The sequence below is a fragment of the Hyla sarda genome, chromosome 8 (genome assembly GCF_029499605.1).
Source record: "Hyla sarda isolate aHylSar1 chromosome 8, aHylSar1.hap1, whole genome shotgun sequence".
NCBI lineage: Eukaryota > Metazoa > Chordata > Amphibia > Anura > Hylidae > Hyla > Hyla sarda.
The window spans coordinates 159,735,634-159,752,022 of NC_079196.1; the positions used below are offsets into that span (position 1 = coordinate 159,735,634).

At 45.0% G+C, this 16,389-nt stretch overlaps 1 protein-coding gene across 5 annotated transcripts in view; it reads left to right on the plus strand.

The window, feature by feature from the left end:
* Positions 1–5,850: 5,850 nt before the first annotated feature.
* The window catches only part of LOC130285007 (multidrug resistance-associated protein 1-like), a 165,503-nt gene continuing 154,964 nt past the window's right edge, over positions 5,851–16,389 (plus strand). The window contains exons 1-2 of one of the 5 annotated variants that reach the window (XM_056536050.1): positions 5,853–6,005; positions 10,952–11,181. The gene's annotated coding sequence lies outside the window, so the exon portion shown is untranslated. Of the gene's footprint in view, positions 6,006–10,951; positions 11,182–16,389 lie in introns of all 5 variants that reach the window. The other 4 variants (XM_056536051.1, XM_056536048.1, XM_056536049.1 and 1 more) reach the window with 4 other exon arrangements.

A 16,389-nucleotide genomic window follows, 5' to 3' on the forward strand; every position in this document is an offset into this window, starting at 1 on the left:
CCAGAGTTATTAATGCTTTAAATGGGTACTCCCGTTGAAAACTCTTCTTTTTTTTTTTTAAATCAACTGGTGCCAGAAAGTTAAACAGATTTGTAAATTACTTCTATAAAAAAATCTTAATCCTTCCAGTACTTTTTAGGGGCTATATACTACAGAGGAAATGCTTTACTTTTTAGATTTCTCTGTCATGACCACAGTGCTCTCTGCTGACCTCTGCTGTCCATTTTAGGAACTGTCCAGAGCAGCATGTGTTTGCTATGGGGATTTTCTCCTTCTCTGGACAGTTCCTAAAATGGACAGCAGAGGTCAGCAGAGAGCACTGTGGTCATGACATCAGAGAAATCTAATAGTATATAGCCCCTAAAAAGTACTGGGAGGATTAAGATTTTTTGGAATAGAAGTAATTTACAAATCTGTTTAACTTTCTGGCACCAGTTTATTTAAAAAAAAAGTTTTCCATGGGAGTACCCCTTTGACCCCTTAAGGACGCAGGACGTAAATGTACGTCCTGGTGAGGTGGTACTTAAGGTACATTTACTTTTGTACTGCAGCACAGCATAACTGTCAGGATTACCTGACACTCAGCCTGTGCCATACAGCCTATGGTTGGACCTCAGATCAGCTGGCTTCCTGCTAACATGGCAACCAACAGGACCCAGCGATCGTATTGCATGGTCACTGCTAGGGAACAGGGGGAGCCCCCTGTCAATTCCATAGATGCCATGGAATCAGCAGCTGCAGCGGGATTCCGTCACAGCTGCTGAGGCTGGGATTATGCCAGTCTCGCATCGTGCTGTGCAGGATATTGCTAGGATGTATGCATACGTCCAGTTGTGCTGACTTGTCAGCAGCTGGTACATATGCAGGGGCGTAGCCATAGAGGTAGCAGTCGCACCGGGGCCCTGGTGCCTAAGGGGGCCCCAAAGCACATCTGCCCCATAAGAGACCAGTATTTTAATTGGCATATGGGGCCCTGTTGCAGAGTTTGCATCGGGGCCCAGAAGCAACAAGCTACGCCTCTGGACATATGCATAGGTCCTTGGGCGGAAAGGGTTTAATATGCCTTTGCATTCCTAAATTATGAGGGTTTATAGTTTGGTTGACAACAATGAGAATGAACTCATGTACAATCTGTGGGATGCTAGGCCATACCTATGCTCAGTGTCAACACTGCCCAGGAACAGGAGCACATTACGGTGTCCAGCAGCATGACCGATGCAGGGGGTCACTCTTCTCTACAGATAATGTATCAGGTCAGCATGTGGAACCCTCCACAGTCAAGAGTGGTGACTGTCCAGACTGGAAGACTATGCCACCTACCACTGCATATGATACTGTATAAAAGTCCCTAAATCTTACTAAACATTGTGGAACTGTAGGTTGTCAGCTAGGTCCAACCCTGTCTGGGAGACATGTACTATAAAATAGAGCAAGGTCTTTTGCTATACATGAAACTTACATTTTGCATCACTGGCAGATTTCTTGGCCATTCAAACAGTGTATGAATTGTTGACAGCACCAGCATGGCAACCTGTAGCGCTACAGAGGACTATAAGCACAGACAGCTAAAACATGTCCAATTGCCTACCTATAGAGTCCCTTCACAAGATCACCATTGCTGCTAGGCTACAGGAGCAGACCCTCACCAGGCAGGGGTAGCCATTTTCTCCAGGGCTCCTTGAGGTCGCTTAGCAGTTTTTCCAGCACAAAACTCTCGTCTTCATAGACTGGATTGGGACTGCATTAGTAGTACCAACGAGAGATGTAATTTTGGAAGTCAAGGTGAGTGGCACGCAGTTTAAACTGCACTGGCCCCCTTTCAGGCCTGGGTTGAATGCCTGACCTGTCAGTCTGCGCTGGAACAAGTGGTAAGTCTTTTTCAAAATGTTTTATTTTTGTACGGGAAAAGGGCTTGTTAACGTCTCTTTAATGAAAAAAAAAAACACTTTTTCATGAAAATAACAAAAAATGAACACTGGATACATCTTTAATATGGATACTCCTAGAAAGTTTCTGATAAAAGAAAAAAAAAAGTCACCAAAAAAAGGGGCATACATTATTTATTTTCTACATACTTACATCTAATTCGAACTAACAGCAAGCACATTTCAACTTTCTATCAATGGGATGATGCTTTGAAAGGTACTGTAGCTTAGAGTAAAGTTTAATATTCTAGCTATATTGCAGAAAACCCTACTGAATATATTGTTGCTAAATTCTGCTACCAATAATTTTTCCATTCAGCTTTGAGATTTTAAAGTGTTACTTTATAGTCATATCAAAACTTTTTAACAATGGGGATTAACTAATATGAATGAATAGGGATAAGTGCTCATTTGAATGCTGTTTCTCTCCATTGTCTCCACCATGATGTGTACCGGCTTCATAGACTTATTACAGTCCTTACACAGCAGAGAGAAATAGTTCTCACATGAGCCCTTCTTCCCATTATTTCTAGCAACCCCAACTGATGAAAGTTTTCTGACGTGACAATTACACTTAAGTTTTTTCCACTGTGGACCCTATTTGCAAACTAAAGACTATATAAACTCCAATAAAGCTGATGCCATAGCTTTCTTAGAAACACTTTGCCAGTCTAGGTCTTTGACTATTAAAGCATCATTATAATTTGAATACATTTTTGACATGTTATAAAGACATGTCAAACGTTAAGACAGCACCGAGTCACAGCTGGGTGAAGTGATAGCCTGGCCGTCTCTTAAAGGGGTACTCTGTCCCTAGACATCTTATCCCCTATCCAAAGGATAGGGGATAAGATGTCTGATTGCGGGGGTCCTGCTGCTGGGAACCCCCGCAATCTCTCCTGCAGCACCCCCTGTCATCTGGTGCATGGAGCGAACTTTGTTACGTGCCTGATCTCGGCCACGCCCCTTCGTGATATCACGGCCCGCCTCCTCAATTCAACTCTGGGAGGGGACTATAGACTTGCATTGAGGGGGCAGGGTGTGATGTCACAAGCCTCCGGCCCCTGCATCGCCAGTCATCAGGCACGGAGTGAAGTTCATCAGATGACAGGGGGTGCTGCAGAGAGATCGCAGGGGTCCACAAGGGCAGAGTACCCCTATAAATCTAATCCATTCACTGCCTAAGACTAGAGAAGTAAATAAAAAAAAATGTGAGCCGGTTAATGATGAGCATTGCAAAGAAAGCACTTCACAGGGTTATAACTTGCGATCACAGTGTGTGAGACACTGTGCAGTCTAAATTTTTAAATGTCTGCACAAAATGTCAAAAGTTTTTTAAAATAAAAAAGTGACTCTAGAGAGTAATGAGAAAACTATGTAACCATTGAGGAGAGTTATCAAAACCTGTGTAGAGGAAGAGTGGTGCAGTTACCCATAGCAACCAATCAGATCGCCGCTTTCATTTTTTAAAAGGTCTCTAAAAATTTAAAGAAGCAATCTGATTGGTTGCTATGGGGCAACAGGTCAACTTTTTTACTCTACGTACGTTTCAAAATATCTACTCCATGTCTTTCTTTTCTTATTCTTTCTAAAATGGTGTTTCCTTCTGCTTCATTGTCCTTAGAAAACATCAAAGGGTTTCTTTGTTGTCCTAAAGGAAATTGGTAGATAACTGTAAGTAGAAATACTGAGTTCCAATTTTGTGACACATATTTCCTGTAACATAAGTGAAGACATCTGTGTGTTTATACGCACAGTGAGGTGTAGTGTTTTAAATAAAAGTAAATGTTGTACACCGCTCAGCTCACCACCAGTGAATCCTACAGTAGTCAACATGCAAATGGTTCGATTAGGCTCTGGGGACGTCTAGCCCACAGGTGGTTAGTTACAACTCCATATCAATATGATACACTACTTTGATTGCATAATGCATAAATGCCAAAATATTAATGTGTACATACTGTTCAGCACTCATATTGGTTAACTTTTGCCATATGGAATTGTTACCAGATGTGTATGTTGCATTTATACAAGGAGGATCTATTCACAGGTATGGTAATACATATATGCACACACACGTGTTAACATTATTAGTGCCCCTAGGGTAAACGGAATAAATGACACCATACAGCGCATGGACTGTAGATTATGCTGATACATTGATTATGCAGATATCTAATGCAAGTATGCACTTTATATAATTAAAGGGGTACTCTGCACCCCTAGAAATCTTATCCCCTATCCAAAGGATAGGGGATAAGATGTCAGATCGCCGGGGTCCCGCTGCTGGGGACCCCCGGGATCTCGGCAGCAGCACCCACCTGTATGGCTTCCACCTCACACTGGCAACGCTGGAGGCTTCGGATCCCGACCACAATGGCGGACGAGCGTGATGTCACGACTCCCCCCGTGTGACGTCACGCCCAGCCCCCTCAATGCAAGTCTATGGGAGGGGGCATAACAGACCTCCCATAGACTTGCATTGAGGGGGCGGGATGTGACGTCACACGCGGCGGAGTCGTAACATCACGCTCGTCCGCCATTGTGGTCGGGATCCGAAGCCTCCAGCGTTGCCAGTGTGAGGTGGAAGCCATACAGGTGGGTGCTGCTGCTGAGATCCCGGGGGACCCCGGCCTTTCTATATTTGCGCAACATTTATCAAAAGGATGTGCGCAACCTTACACAAGAGTGTAAATTAGAGACGGAAAAGGGTATGTATAGCTCATTGGGGTATACTATTCCAAGGTTAAGTGGAATGGTCTAAATCCCAAAAAGACCTAGTAAAGTGAATAGGTATATATAATAAATGATATAAAACCAGTCCTCAAGGATAGGGAAATAAAGAGATGAAAAGGAGATAAAATGAGCGAGAAAAAGGTGATGTGGAGCCAAATAAATGTAAAATCAATAAGTTTAATGTCATAAAATAGATGCTGATTTTATATAATTTATTATATATATATATATATATATATATATATATATATATATACCTATTCAAGCGTGTAAATTAGACAGCGGTGTAAAGGGGTAGAACTGTGTCTACAATAGACAAATAATGAATCTCCCCCATTTAGCATATAAAACCCAGGAGAGCAGCACAACCACAAGAAGGAAACAAAGTAGATGGTGCCCGCTGTGTGGGAGCCTTGGTTGGATGATCCACTATTCTCACAGGAAACAGCAGAACACAAAAATTGGTGAAAAAATAGTGAAAATGTATTCCATCAATCCAGTGTTAGAAAAGGAACTCTGAATTGATGGAATACATTTTCACTATTTTTTCACCAATTTTTGTGTCCTGCTGTTTCCTGTGAGTGTGTATATATATATATATATATATATATATATATATATATATATATATATATATGTGTGTATATATATATATATATATATATATATATATATATATTTATTTATTGCAGGCTCAGGTCACTTTCACCTCATAAATGAACAATAGCTGAGCCTATAAAACTGTTTTCCAACCAGGGTGCGTCTAGCTGTTGCAAAACTACAACTCCCAGCTTGCCTCTGGCTTTCCGGACATGCTGGGAGTTGTAGTTTTGCAACAGCTAGTGGCACCCTGGTTGGAAAACAGTTTTATTGGCTCAGTTTTATAGGCTCAGCTATTGTTCCAACCAGGGTGCGTCTAGCTGTTGCAAAACTACAACTCCCAGCATGCCCGGACAGCCAAAGGCTGTCCGGGCACGCTGGGAGTTGTAGTTTTGCAACAGCTAGAGGCACCCTGCTTGGAAAACACTGTCCTATAACCTACACAGCCCGGCATACTGCTCCATACATGGGCTTCCCCTCCTTCATACCGGCCCATGTATAGAGCAGTACGGCGGGTCACGTGATGTGCGCCCTCCCTGTACAGTATGTGAAGTGTTGTTCTCGTCAGTCTCTCATGGAGGCTCCACCTCCTGCCGTGCAGTACAGTTCCCGCCCAGCCCACTACTTCCCCCGTCTTAGGTTTTCTGACCTGCTGATTTCTGCTGGCAGCGGCTCTATGAATTCTATAATTCTGTGGTGAATGCTGCCGCTGCCGGGATCCTGCCTGCACTGCGTATACTGTATGTATGTTCACTTCATTACTCTTCTATATTGTTGTTATACAGTGTGCAGGTGTATGTATGTCAGAATCTGTTCTATGGGTAATACTAATGAATGACAGATATCCGGAGCAGCATCCCAGCTCTGAGACACCTGCATGCAGATTAATATTAGTTATCTCACCTGTATACAACTTTACCTGTTAGTAAATGTCTCAGTACCTCGGTTACAAGTCACAAAGTACCGTATTTTTCGCCATATAAGACGCACCCAATTTTAAAGGTGCAAAATCTAGAAAAAAAAGATTCTGCACCCAACAGTGACCTTCAACCTGCGGACCTACAGATGTTGCAAAACTACAACTCCCAGCATGCCCGGACAGCCAATGGCTGTCCGGGCATGCTGGGAGTTGTAGTTTTGCAACATCTGGAGGTCCACAGGTTGAAGACCACTGGATAGGCGGTAATACTCATGTGTCCCCGCCGCTCCGGACCCGTCACCGCAGGTTGAAGACCACTGGATAGGCGGTAATACTCGTGTCCCCGCCGCTCCGGACCCTTCACCGCAGGTTGAAGACCACTGGATAGGCGGTAATACTCATGTGTCCCCGCCACTCCGGACCCGTCACCGCAGGTTGAAGACCACTGGATAGGCGGTAATACTCGTGTCCCCGCCGCTCCGGACCCGTCGCCGTGATTTCACCGCGGCGGTCCCGAACAGCCCAACTGAGCAGCCGGGTTAGTGTCCCTTTCCCTTCAGACGCGGCGATCAGCTTTGATCGCCACGTCTGAAGGGTTAAAGGGTACCTTTCATAAAAAAAACTTTTGATATATTATAGATTAATGTATGCAGGATAACTTTCCAATTGCATGTTATTAAAAAATATGCTTCTTTCTACTTCATTTTCCACTTTGTAAAAATGACCACTAGGGGTCTCCCTACCAGTCTTTTTTTTTTTTTTTTTTTATAGATTTCAGACTCATGCTGGAGTCCTAAATCTCAGACTGCAGCCGGGACACAGACAAACTCAGCACTGCTCCCTGCCAGGGAGTTTGTCTGTGTCCCGGCTGCAGTCTGAGATTTAGGACTCCAGCATGAGTCTGAAATCCATAAAAATGCACTGGTAGGGAGACACCTAGTGGTCATTTTTTCAAAGTGGAAAATTAAATAGAAAGAAGCATATTTTTTAATAACATGTTATTGGAAAGTTATTTTGCATACATTAATCTATAATATATCAAAAGTTTTTTTGATGAAAGGTACCCTTTAATACAGCGCATCACCGTGATCGGTGATGTCCTGTATTAGCCGCGGGCCCCGGCGGTTGATGGCCGCAGGGACCGCCGCGATAGCTGTGTATTCGCCATACAAAACGCACCAACTTTCTCCCCCCAGTTTTGGGGAAGAAAAAGTGCGTTTTATACGGCGAAAAATACGGTAACCATCATGTACCATTGGTGGCAAATGTTAAAGGACTTTTTTTTTTTTTAGGTTGGATTCAAGTGCGGCAGATTTAGTTGCAGAAACATTCTGCGACTGTCCCATTAATATAAATGCGAGTGTGTCTGCGGCATAGATTTCGGCAAGGTTAATTCCGATTCATTGGATAGTCGCAGAAATGTTTTACAACAAAATTAGCTGCATGTGAATCCATCTTTAGGATTAGGGTAGAGTCACATGTACAGTATCCTGTGCAGGATTTGATGCTGTGTTCAGTTATTTAGTTTACGTTGAAATCGGCAGCTTCGAATCCTGTGCATTAAATATGCGCAGGATACTGTACGTGTGAATACACCCTTAGGGTAGGGTCACGTGTGCCGTATTTTGCTGCATATTTTCTGCAGCTGATTTTGTCACCCATTGACTTCAAGGGGAAGCAAAATTAGCTGCAGGAAATGTGCAGCAGATACTGTACATGTGAACATACACTTATAGGTACCAAAGTAATGCTTCATCAGAAGAGTAGCTTGACGCTTCATGGGGCCCCGAGGCAAAATCTGCATCAGGGTCCCATATGCTCAATATTGTACTGCTCTCTTATGGGGCAGATGTGCTTTGGGGCCCCCTTAGGCACCAGTGCCCGGTGTGACTACTACCTCTGCTATGGCCCCTGAGTGTCATATAAGTGTAAAGTAATGCCTTCTATATCTCACAATGCCTATATGTTCTGCTGGGAACAGGAGCTTCTTCATGTGCCTCTCTGTGATTTACTGTCAGTTCAGGACACCGTGCCCTTCAGAATCACAAGATTTTTGTATAAACACAGTACAACCTAGGGCTGGGGATTAGTTCTAATGTCCGTTATATATCTTAGGCTGCATTCACAGCACGTTTATGCAATACAGTTCCTGTATCAGGTTTTTGATGATAAACGGATTCCTCAAAACCTGACTAAACTGTATCAAAACGTGTGTACAAATTTCAACCCATATACAGTTAAAAACCGTAAACGGTTTGCAAAATGATGTCCGGTTGCATCCGTTTTGTAAGAAGAAAAACCTATACTTAACTTTTCACTCCCTTTTGAATAAAGTTTCACTTGTTTGATTGCACAATTTTTTTCCTTGGAATTTCAAAGTCAAAAATCGTATGGTGAAAACCGGATGGAACCGTAAGCACATACAGTTCTGTACGGTTCCCATTGACTCCCATGTAAAAAAAATAAATAAAAAAGTACAGTGGTCCCTCAACATACGATGGTAATCCGTTCCAAATGGACCATCGTTTGTTGAAACCATCGCATGTTGAGGGATCCATGTAATGTGTAGGACAGTGGTCTACAACCTGCGGACCTCCAGATGTTGCAAAACTACAACACCCAGCATGCCCGGACAGGCATGCTGGTTGTTGTAGTTTTGCAACATCTGAAGGTCTGCAGGTTGAAGACCACTGTTAGAGGGTGTTGTACTCACCTGTCCTCGCCGCTCCGGACTGTCACCGCTGCCCGGGATGTCGCCGTTCATCGCTTTTCGCCTTGTCCCCGATGCTCCGGTAAGGCCTCTGCTTCTCCGGCATCCGCACGCTCCGTCGCCGCCATCACGTTGTTATGCACGCCGCTCCTATTGGATGATGGGACGGCGTGCGCAGCGACGTGATGGAGGGGAGCGCCGGCGATGCAGGGGATCCTGAAGCCGGAGCCCCGAGGACAGGTAAGAGACATCACCGGAGCTTACGCGGCACCATAAACGGCTGTACGGTGGCAGCTGAAGCAGTCTGCGCTGGCGGATAGCCGTTTATGCGATGGGCCCGACATGCAAAAGCATCGTATGTTGATGCTGCCTTCAACATGCGATGGCCTCTGAGAGGCCATCGCATGTTGAAATTATCATATGTCGGGGCCATCGTAGGTCGAGGGGTCACTGTATTCGGTTTAATACAGTTTTTCACCCGGACCAAAAAATGTGGTAGACTACAGTTTTGGGTACGGGAAAAAAACTGACAAAACCGTACAGGATGCAAAGCGGACATAACCTGATGCATCTTTTGGCATACTTGGCATACGGTTTTCAATACGGTTCCATGCGGTTTTCACATTGAAAACGTATACGGGAACTGTATTGCAAAAATGTGGTGTGAATGCACCCTTAGTCACAAACAAACTCATTGGAGGCCTTTTCCTGTCAGTAACAGCCGCATCGTGTGGGGGTCTGCATGGCCCGTTACCAGGGAGAGCCGAGGGCCCGCACAGGAGACCCTGGAGGGTCCCAGCAGTCAAACCCATGTGATCTAAAACTACGGATAGGGGATACGTTTTTTTGAATGACATATCTCCTTTAATAGGTGCATCTGCATGATGCCCCTACCCCTAAATGGTTATTGCCCTCCAACTAAAGTTTGGTTGTGCTAGAGGATGGGTAGCTGGTGGTTGCTGTAGCAAGTAAAGGTCTGTTCTACTAGAAGTGTTGATCTAATGACGCTGTCCAGATTCAGCAGACTAGTGCTGTTAGTTTACAGCATTCCCTATATAGGTCTTTCGGGTATATGTTAAAGGAGTTTTTCCATGAAGGGCACTGCTTACCTATCTATACAATAGTGATGAGTGTCTGATCAGTGGGGATTCAACAGCTGGGACCCCCAATCACAAAAACAGGGGTCCCATATAGAGATGGGAAGGCCTGTAGAAAAAAAAAACAGAAAAATTATAAAAAAAAAAAAAAAAGAATAAGGAATATGTTCTTTTATAATGATAAATAATCAGTTTAGAACATATTATTCAAACTATCCAACATTTAGACCTCCATGGAAGACATCTGAGAATCTTTGTAAGTTCTCCAGTCTCACTTGAAGACGAGCAGACATAATAAAGGAGTACTCCAGTTTAGTAACATTTGTAAGTGTCAGATCTCCTGACCGCAGGATAGGCGATGTGTAAGATCGCTGGGGGTCTGACTGCATGGATCCCCTGCGACCTCCTGTCGGGCTCCCTGGCTCTTCCCATGAAAGGAGCTGTGTCGAGCATAGCATGAAGTAGTGGCCAACACGCCCCTTCCATGCATCTCTATCTCCAGCTCTCTCATAGAGATTGATTGGGGTGGATGTGTCAGCCACCGCTTTGTACTGTGGTTAACACAGCTCCTATCTTGGGGAGAGCCAGGGCACCAGACAGGAGGTTGCAGGATGTCCAAGCAGTCAGAACCCCCCACGATCTTACACATCGCCTATCCTGCAGATAAGTGATATGTTTTACTAAGCTAGAGTACTCATTTAAAATACTGAGACTGCAAATTTTAAAGAAGAGCAATATGTCTACTGATATCTGTCTGTAGGAGTGCTGTGGGGTAAAAGATTACAGTTTAGTTTGGATGTTGCTGGGCTTCATCTTGTTGACATTACAGTTGTTGATTGTTTCTGTCCAATAGACCACAATCTATCTGATTGCTATTAAAGAGGTTGTCGGGTAGAATTTTTTATTTTACTGTCCCCAGCCTGCCTAATAAGGTAACAATAACTTTAACTCCTCTTCCTCATAGCCACGGTATCGGAGTGCCTGGTCATCGACCAGTGACTCTACTTTCTCCCAAGCTTCAGATTGTAGCGTCTACAGCCGGGAAAACTGACAGTGCCTCAGGCCAATCACTGGCCAAGGTGGGACATTGATATAACTTCTACAACTCCGTCTGGCTACGTGAAGCAGACTATCATCAGAGAACGGCCAGAGACAGGGCGTCCTGATCCTGGAACTAGGAAGAAGCGGAGGAAGGTAAGTTAAAGGTTTTTAATTATTAGGTAAATTAAAGTTAAATTATTAGGCAGGCTGGGGACAATAAGAACCTACATTCCACCACACAACCGCTTTAATATTCTACCCATCACAGATAATGTTTGCCTATTTTCTGAGTGTGCTGACTAGTAAGTTGGTTTAATTTTCTCCTTTCGGTAAAATGGTGAGATCAACATACAACATTGAAATGCTTTTAAATTTATTTATTTATCTAAGTTTTCCAAATATTTCCATTTGTTCTGGAATAAAACACCAGTGTTTTCATGGCTTCAAAATTTAATGCAATTTTACATCACTAGTCCAATATCTCTCCTTTTTGAATTAAGCAGTGGTCACAGGAAGCCACTAGCGGCAGAGGCGGAGCAGTGTTAAAGTCTGCGGCTATAGAGTACTGGTGGGTTGGGGAGAATTGCCTCTGATGTCGGTATCAGTTATATACATTACTACAATGCAAGAATACAGCTATTCAGGATGATTGTGGCATTGCAAAGTAGTAGTGTGTTGTCTCACTGGCGCAGCAGCATCATATTCCGTAAATATTGGCACCCCTGAAATTTTTCAAGAAAAGTATTTCTCACAGAAAAGGATTGCAGTAACACATGTTATGCTATACACATGTTTATTCCCTTTGTGTGTATTAGAACTAAACAAAAAAGAAGGAGAAAAAGCAAATTGGACATAATGTCACCAGACTCCAAAAATGGGCTGGACATAATTTTTGCATTCTGTGTCTGTGTGTGCCACACTAAGCATGGACAACATAAACAGGAGAAGAGAACTGTCTGAGGACTTGTAACCTTGAGATTGTTGATATTTTTCCACAATTTTGGTTCTCAAGTCCATCTCCTGAGATCTAGATTTGCCTTTGTCCACAGTGCGCAAAAGTTTGCAACCCATGGCACTGTAGCTAATCTCCCTGGGCATGGACTGAAGAGAAAAATTGATAAAAGGTGTGTCAAAGCAGGATAGACCTGATGGTGGGAAAGCAGCCCCAAACAAGTCCCAAAGATATTCAAGCTGTCCTGCAGGCTCAGGGAGCACCGGTGTCAGCGAGAACTATCCATCGACATTTAAATGAAATGAAACGCTATGGCAGGAGACCCAGTAGGACCCCACTGCTGACAGAGACATAAAAAAGCAAGACTACATTTTGCCAAAATGAACTTGAGTACGCCAAAATCCTTCTGGGAAAACGTCTTGCGGAAAGAGACCAAGATAGAGCTTTTTGGTAAAGCACAGCATTCTACTGTTTACCGAAAACAGAATGAACACAGTACCTACAGTGAAATATGGTGGAAGTTCAATGATGTTTTTTTTTTTGCTGCCTCTGGCACTGGGTGTCTTAAATGTTTGCAAGGCATCATGAAATCTGAGGATTACCAACGGATTTCGGGTGGCACTGTACAGCCCAGTGTCAGAAAGCTGGGTTTGTTTCCGCGATCTTGGGTCTTCCAGCAGGACAATGACCGCAAACCTACTTCAAAAAGCACCCAGAAATGGATGGCAACAAAGCGCTGGAGAGTTCTGCAGTGGGCAGCAATGAGTCCAGAATCCCATTGAACTCCTGTGGAGAGATCTTAAAATTGCTGTTGGGAAAAGGCGCCTTCCAATAAGAGAGACCTGGAGCAGATTGCAAAGGAAGAGTGATCCAACATTCCGCCTGAGAGGTGTAAGAAGGTTATTGATGGTTAAAGGAAGCGATTGATTTCAGTTATTTTTTCCAAAGGGTGTGCAACCAAATATTAAGTTAAGGGTGCCAATAATTTTGTCCAGACCATTTTTGGAGTTTGGTGTGACATTATGTACAATTTGCTTTTTTCTGCCTTTTTTGGTTTAGTTCCAATACACTTAAAGGGAATAAACATGTGTATAGCAAAACAGGTGCTACTGCAATCCTTTTCTGTGAGAAATACTTGAAAAATTTCAGGGGTGCCAACATTTACGGCCATGACTGTAAATAACAGTGTTCTCACAATGCTTCTGGGCAATGGCTGATGCTGTAAAAGTCCCAGTATAGCCCAGCCCTAGGGTACCTGAATAGTATTTGAATCCTCTATCCTGGTCCATTGCTCTAATAAATCCCATGACAAGGCTCACTGGATATAACCAATAAAGGTGTGGGTTGGGTGTCACCATAAATGAAAGCTATAATAACTGGTTAATATATAATATATTTTTAATATGATGGCTCATATAATCTGAGAATTATTGTGCTACTATTTATGTTGCAAGAATAATATATAATGCATCTGAAAAGTTCTCTGACCCTTTGGCTTTTTTCTCATTTTCTTGTGCATTGATTACAATCTGCACTTAGCACCCCATAATGACAAAACTAAAACAGAATTTTAGAAATGTATTTTTTTATTGAAAAAATGTTTTATTTTTTTTTGCATGTTCTTAAAGGGGTATTCCAGGAAAAAACTTTTTTATATATATCAACTGGCTCCAGAAAGTTAAACAGATTTGTAAATTACTTCTATAAAAAAATCTTAAACCTTGGGGGGGCGTGTCCTGCAGTGCATGGCGGCGGTCGCGTAATCCTTGTGCTCCGCTGCAGCCCAGGCCTTAAAGCGGCTACACAGCGCAGTTACAGAGGGTATTACCCCGGAATAAGTACCCACCGTTACCTAAACTGTCGGAGACCCGAATAATGACCCGGAGGCGAGGGAAAAAGAGCCCGCTGAAGCTCACTGCCTTCTTCCCGGCGGCGGAGGCCTCTCAAGATGGCGTGGCTCACCATGCGGCTCGGCGTCTCCGGCGACTGGAAGCGCATCGCCAGCTTCGTCCTCCTCCAAAGCGGGAAGTGAACATGGGAAGTCGCCGGTGCTCCCTCTGACTCTGCAGACTGGCTGGTCTCCCTCCGTACAGCGGACCCCGCAGGTACCACTCTCCCCTATCTCCCCAACGCCCCTGGGTTCTGGGAGTCAAGCTACTAAGAGCGCCGGGGGTCCCTCTGCTGCACCTCTCACTGAACACACCATGAGAGGGCTTCTCGCTGAACTACATACCTCCATACATGGCGACATCCAGGCTGCTGTGTCCAATATTCAGCATGAGATATCCTCCTTAGGCCACGCACTTCTCATATTGAAACTAAAATGGCGGCATTAACATCGTCCCACAACGAGGTTGTGGACCTCACTAACAGCCTGGAAGATGAGGTCTCCGCTCTCAGGCTAAAGATTGCTGACATGGAGCATAGATCCCACCGTAACAATTTAAGGGTGAGAGGAGTCCCGGAGACTATAAAAACAGAGGACCTTAACGGCTTTCTCACTGATTACTTTGCCCTACTGCTACCTCAGGCCTCTACATTGGATTTGCTTATGGACAGAGTTCATAGACTTCCAAAGCCCAAAGCCTTGCCTGTTTCTGTCCTCAGGGATGTGATCTTACGTTTGCACTTTTACCACATTAAAGAGCAATTGATGATGGCGGCACGCTCTGCACCCTCCCTTCCTGAGAGACACTCTGATTTGCAGTTATTTACTGATTTATCAGCAGCTACCTTAGCTAGACGCCGCGAATTCAGTACTGGAACCAAGGCTCTTAGAGACAAGGGGATTCCTTACAAGTGGGGATTCCCTGTCAGGCTCATTATCTCTAAGAATGGCACCAAGCATGTGGTCTCCTCCCCAGAGGCCTTTTTGCAGCTTTGTTCAGAGTCTGTGGACTCACCTGTGCAGCGATCCCCAACTATTTCCCGGTCTGCGAGGATAGAGGAAGAGTGGAATGTGGTCTCTCACCGCAAAAAGATCAAGCCGTAACTTTTCTGACTATATAGTCATTTGGCCTAACTGCAGCTAGTGGACCTTATTCAACCCCACACTAAGACTTACCACATGGTCTTTATTGCTCCCTACATATTTTTTTGTGCTCTTTGTTTTTGCATGTTCTCTGTTATTGTTGTCTGTCCTGTTGGTCCTCGTCTACTTGTCCTTTATGTTGCTTATATTTAGACTCTCCTACTCGGCAATACTGTCTGCGAAGGCGTATTTCCATGTCTACATATCTACACTTATTAAGGTACTTGTGTTACTGGTGTTACTAAGGATGTTCATGATACATATTTATGGCTATTAAGGTTGTGTCGCTGTTACGCCGAGCGCTCCGGGTCCCCGTTCCTCCCCGGAGCGCTCGCCTCATCTTCATTGTTGCAGCGCCCCGGTCAGATCCACTGACCGGGTGCGCTGCGGTCCCGCCTTCAGCCGGGATGCGATTCGCGATGCGGGTAGCGCCCGCTCGCGATGCGCACCCCGGTCCCCCTACCTGACTCGCTCCCCGTCTGTTCTGTCCCGGCGCGCGCGGCCCCGCTCCCTAGGGCGCGCGCGCGCCGGGTCTCTGCGATTTAAAGGGCCACTGCGCCGCTGATTGGCGCAGTGGTTCCAATTAGGGTAATCACCTGTGCACTTCCCTATATTACCTCACTTCCCTTGCACTCCCTGGCCGGATCTTGTTGCACTTGTGCCTAGTGAAAGCGTTCCCTTGTCTGTTCCTAGTCCGTGTTCCTGACCTCCTGCCGTTGCCCCTGACTACGATCCTTGCCGCCTGCCCCCGACCTTCTGCTACGTCCGACCTTGCTTCTGCCTACTCCCTTGTACCGCGCCTATCTTCAGCATCTTCAGCAGCCAGAGAGGTGAGCCGTTGCTAGTGGATACGACCTGGTCACTACCGCCGCAGCAAGACCATCCCGCTTTGCGGCGGGCTCTGGTGAAAACCTGTAGTGGCTTAGAACCGGTCCACTAGCGCGGTCCTCGCCATCCCTCTCTGGCACAGAGGATCCACTACCTGCCAGCCGGCATCGTGACAGTAGATCCGGCCATGGATCCCGCTGAAGTTCCTCTGCCAGTTGTCGCTGACCTCACCACGGTGGCCGCCCAGCAAGCCCGACAGATCGCCCTTCTAACCCGTCAGCTGTCGGAAATGTCCACCATTTCGCACCAACTTCAGTCGCAACTTCTCCAGCAATCTTCTCCTCCGCCAGCTCCTGCACCTCCTCCGCAGCGAGTGGCCACTCCTAGCCTCCGCCTGTCCTTGCCGGACAAATTTAATGGGGACTCTAAGTATTGCCGTGGCTTTCTTTCGCAATGTTCCCAGCACTTGGAGATGATGTCGGACCAGTTTCCTACTGAAAGGTCTAAGGTGGCTTTCGTGTTCTGCCTTCTGTCTGGAAAAGCCCTGTCA